The following is a 5,420-nucleotide window of genomic DNA, read 5'->3' on the forward strand; positions in this document are numbered from 1 at the left end:
GCAATGGTATTTTCAGATAATTGTATCAAATCATCAAATTGTGCTTTAACCCCTGAAACATTTTCATCATCTTTCATAAGCTCTTTGAGAGACTATCAGAGCTTGTATTTGGTACACTTTCCTTTTACGCTCCTTCTGGATTGACTCGATTTTATTTGCCAGGGCCTTCTCAGTGATAATTATTTTCCGTTTCTCCTTTTCAAGTTTGCCAACAGTTGAACCAGCCTTTATTTCACTCATTTTGAATGCGCAAAAAAATGATCGCAATGAGAATCCAATGCGAAGCCAGCCACATCAACAGCCACAGCAATCATATAAAAAAGCAACGCATATTCAGCGCAGAGTCAAATCCACACACAACCGGGCCCAAAGGGCATCAAACGGCGGTCCAGACACCGCATAAACCCACACAGCGACAATCAACACACCGACACGACAACGCCAGTTTCCACTCAGCAGTAACCCGTTCAAACAAATCAATTTAACAGCAGAACGAAACAGGTTACATACCGCTGGTCACAATGCAATGTTGTCCGGCTGATGCGCTCTCAAGCGGTGAGCCCTGGGTCCCGTGTGTGTGGGATCAATCATTCAATAATTCATTAATCCACTCCGCGTCCGCGTGTGGCTTGTCGGGTCCTTCTGTGGCTCCAATCCGTCCAGGTTTTTCTCAGTTTTTGCTGACAATGTTGGGCGACTATTAAAAACAAAGTTTGTCGCCGAGAGGCTAAGTAGGGGAAAAATACCTGCCCGACGCGCTGGCTGTCAATGAATCACTGTTCCCGAAAAGTAAGTTTGGTATATTTATTGTATATAAAAACAAAGGGTGAAACGGTATCACAAAACATTAAAAACAGCGTTCCAAGATATTCCAACAGTGACTTGTTGAAGCGGTCAGCAAAAGTAGGACTTCCCAACTCACCCCCTCTCCTGCCATTCACACAATTCCGACAGGGGAACAGCTGATTTCAATACTACCACTGACGCACCACCAACACCACGTGACTCGAATCCCTGCACGTGACCCACAATCCAACAGCGAACAACAAACAACAGACAACAGTACAACCCATACCTGGCGCCTACATTCCGGCCCCTAATTATTACAATTACTACACATAAATAATTAACAATACATTACAATTTTCTTTGCAATTTCTTTTGCGCAAGGAGTTCATAGTCCGTTAGTCCATTGTAGATCTTGATCCGATCTTCTTGAGTCGAGTCAAGTCAAGTCTAGGACAGAGGTTACTAGCACTTATCCTTTAGGAGTGAACCAAGTCATGTCAAAAGATTAGCCTTCACAGCTCCGCCGACTCCTGAAGAAGGCAAATCTTGGTCACAGGCCTGCAGAGACAGCTGGTCCGGGTCTTAATCCGGACTTGTCGCACAAGTCCTCTTCTATCTGGAATTGTTTCGGTGATCCTCCCAATGATCCAGGAATTCCGAGGTGCAGAATCATCCACTATGAGCACTATGTCCCCGGGGATGAAATTCCGCTTGGCCTTTGTCCATTTCTGTCGTTCCTGTAATTGTGGCAAGTACTCCCTAATCCACCTTTTCCAAAACAGATCAGACATGTATTGGACTTGCTTCCATCTCCGGCATGCATAGCTGTCCTCCTTGTGAAACAGACCAGGTGGTAAGCAGGGTTTGGCTTTGAGAAGCAGAAGGTGATTGGGTGTTAATGCTTCCAAATCATTTGGATCTGTGGATTCCTTGGTGAGGGGTCTACTATTGAGAATTGATTCCACTTCGCAGAGTACTGTATGGAGTCCCTCCTCATCCAGACTTTGTGTCCTCAAAGTGGAATTAAGAATCTTTCTAATGGAACGAATTAATCTCTCCCATGCTCCGCCGTGATGTGATCCGGTAGGAGGGTTAAAGGTCCACTTGATTCCCTTCAACGAGAGCACATCATTGATTTGTTCCAGGTTCCATCCTTCAATTGCTCGTTTCAGCTCACGCTCTGCCAAAGTCAAATGTTATTATCCCACTAGGAGAAATTTGGTTGCAGCCAGGTATTCAAAACACACTCAATCCATCATAAATACAACATGACACATGACATACCACACAGGACACAGAGACAACAATACAGTACAGTGCAAGATCACTTCATGTGAAGACAAAGGACGAGCAAATTGCTATGTGCAGAAAGCACTCAGTGCAATCCTTTGTGGAAACTCAGCCTGATAATTGCTGTGTCAAAAAAGAGTCTTTGAATTTAATAAATGAATTCAGATAGAGGTAGAGTGGGAATAGAGGCACCATTGCACTTCCCAACACTTGTGATGGACCTGCACTTCATAAATACCTGCATTTATGCACAATGATTAGCCTACTTGCAAAGATTGTGATTATATGTATTTAGACAACTCCACTTATTGTGCAAAGGTCACTCTAGAAAAGAGTGTTGAATGATTAAGGTGGACATGTAAAATGTCATCATGAAAACAAATGTTCACCTGATGAAATGCTGATTGCCAGTTATGAACTTGTAAGAGTCTCTAGGCACAGAGGGAGGTCGACACAGAGGAACAGTTGCAGAATAGGTATTTATTGTCTACAGCACGGCTCAGCAACGTCACTGACGTTCTGAGCCCGTTGTTCAAAATAATAAATAATAAAGAATAAGTCCAGCGTGCGGCCGTCACTGCCGTCACGCCCGCTGCGTCCCCTTTCGGGACTTGGTCCGCTGGCCGACTCTCGGCGACACGCCCCCCCTCGGGACCCGTTCGCTCCCCGGCAGAGCCCTCGCTCTCTCTCCGCTGCTCTCCCTTTCGGGACCCGCTCCGTCTGCCCGGCTCCCCGCACCTCACCCCCTTTCGGGATCTCGTGCGTCCTCGCCGCGGCTCTCTCTCTCTCTCTCTCTCTCTCTCCCAGTGCGTCTCCGTGCGGCAGGTACTTCCTGCCCTTCTCATCTCCTGAGGGAACAAACACACACAGGTTAAATAGACCAGTGGGATAACGAGTCTGATCACTGACACCTGTCCGTAATCAGCCCATTATTCCCCCCCCAACGGCAGTCTGGCTCCCTCTGCAGGCCAGAACGCGCCATGCTCCCCACACACCCCCACCGCCAGTTCGAGGCCGGGGACACCACCGGCCGATAGCCTACTCCCCCCCCCCCCATCACGGGAGAGGAAGTCGGCCACGACCATCTGCGCCCCCAGCCTATGAACCACCGTGAAGTTGAAGGGTTGCAACGCGAGGTACCACCGGGTGATCCTCGTGTTGGTATCCTTCATGCGGTGGAGCCACTGTAGGGGAGCATGGTCGGAGTAGAGGGTGAACGAGCGCCCCAGCAGGTAGTACCGGAGGGCGCCGACCGTCCACCGAATGACCAGACACTCCTTCTCCACCGTGCTGTACCTGCCCTCCCGCTCCGACAGCTTTCGGCTCAGGTACAGCACCGGACGGTCGGCTCCCTCCACCTGCTGGGTCAGCACCGCCCCCAGCCCTCTATCCGACGCGTCTGTCTGCAGAGAAAAATGAATGTTAAAGTTAGGAGCATACAAGACTGTCTCCCCACAGAGGGCGTTCTTAATCCCATCGAACGCTACTTGGCACAGCTCAGTCCATTGGACCGGATCCGGGGCCCCCTTCCGGGTGAGGTTGGTAAAGGGGCTGGCCAGCTCCGAGAACCCCGGCACAAACTGCCGGTAGTAGCTGGCCAGTCCCAGGAACCGCCTCACGTCCTTCCGGGTCCTGGGCCACGGGGCGGCGGTGATCGCAGTGGTTTTGTCCATCAATGTCATCTAAGTACGCCGCAGCATACGCAGAGTGCGGCCGCAGAATACGTGAGGGTGAGGGTATGACAGTATGGGCCAGATTTAAATCCATGCTGACAGACCACTGCTAGACCACTTGACCACTCCAGGCCTCTGAAGGCTTCACTGTGAGTATATAGAGTAGCCTAAATAATAATAATAATAATAATAATAATAATAATAATAATAATAGTAACCTTGTCTCGGACGGTGACCTTATGACAGCAATGAAAGTGTAATGTCTGTCAGAGTGGAATTCTACATCTCAATGGCAAAGGTTGCCAGCCACCAGGTATCCTCGTTCCATAAGGGGAAAACACTATACGTAGCGTTGTAACGGCATAACAAAACAATAGCAGTCGAGTCCACTCGTCTTCCTTAAGCTGATTTACTACTACTTACTACTACTACTACTACTACTAAGGATTAAATATAATATATAGGCTAGTATTGCCAGTGTACATTTAAGCAATATCACACGAGAGGGAGTGTGTTATACTGAATATCAGCACGGCTGTGATTCGGTCGTAGGTACGAGGCCGCAACTGAACTTCAAATGGACTGTTGCCTAGTAACCTGAACACAAACAATGTAGTCTAATTAGCGGTCATTTAGTAGAACATCTGTGCAGCGGAGTGATACATATAGTTAAAAGTCCCAGTGCTGTTATACTGTATATCGTAACTCATGGAATGCCTCTTGTCCAATCAAATGACTTGGTCGGAACTAACTGTTGTATAATGTGTACTATTCGGTAACATGTTCTAGTTTGAACTAATTGTATAAGACTGAGTCCAGATTAGACAATCTGATCTGTGTTGAACAGCTGCATAAGTAGTAGGGTTGGGAGGACTGAACAACAACAGCAGCAACACCCTGGTCCCCCTGTCGTCCTGCCACACGTACCCAACATTGAGGTGGTCCACCAGAGCTTCTGTCAGACAGGTGGCAGCTGTTATTGCCTCACGTCTGCGTCTCTCTGTGCAGGGCGAATCAAAGCACAACACACACACACAGACACAGACAGACACACACACACACACACACACACACACACACACACACAGTGCATGGAAGTTAAACACTTTGTATCATGGAGTCATATATTGTACACACACGTTGCTGCCATTTCAAAACAAGGGTGCATTCGTAAATTCGCTCATAAAGGGACCAAGTAATTCGATTGGACAAGAGGCATCACACGAGTGCTGATCAGATTTCCACAGCGTGTTTACGAACACACCCCAAGACACAACATGTCAAAGCTCAGTAGCCCCAACACAACCCCATGGAGCAGTATCATGCCAACGAACAATATTAAACACATCATGTTTGCTACATGTATGCCAACCCTAAACCATAAACACGGCGACACCTTCAGGCAGAAACATGGAGGATAATCAGACAGTTTGACAGCCGGTTTGTTTTTAGCATATCTGGCTAGCTGCTAGCACACAGAACCTGAGTTTCTCTCCTCTCACCGACCTTGCAGTTCTTTTCGCTCGTTCTGTTTCACCTGGTGCTCCTTTAATAAACGAGACAGCATGTTGGCGTGTTGCTTAATGTGTTCTTAGTTGAGTTAATGTTTTAATGTCTGTTCATTTAGTATGCGCTACGATGAGCCAAGCTAACTGGCAGCAGGAAGAA

The 5,420-nt window shown here is 47.7% G+C and overlaps 1 long non-coding RNA gene across 1 annotated transcript; it reads right to left on the reverse strand.

Annotated features, from left to right (window-relative positions):
* Nucleotides 1–2,539: 2,539 nt before the first annotated feature.
* LOC308173307 lies at nucleotides 2,540–5,420 on the reverse strand. The gene is made up of 3 exons (XR_013937886.1): nucleotides 5,259–5,420; nucleotides 4,680–4,752; nucleotides 2,540–2,927 (listed from the first exon to the last, which is right to left on the reverse strand). It is a non-coding gene; the product is annotated as an uncharacterized lncRNA (long non-coding RNA).

The sequence above is a fragment of the Nansenia antarctica genome, assembly GCF_963989245.1.
Source record: "Nansenia antarctica genome assembly, chromosome: 18".
NCBI lineage: Eukaryota > Metazoa > Chordata > Actinopteri > Argentiniformes > Microstomatidae > Nansenia > Nansenia antarctica.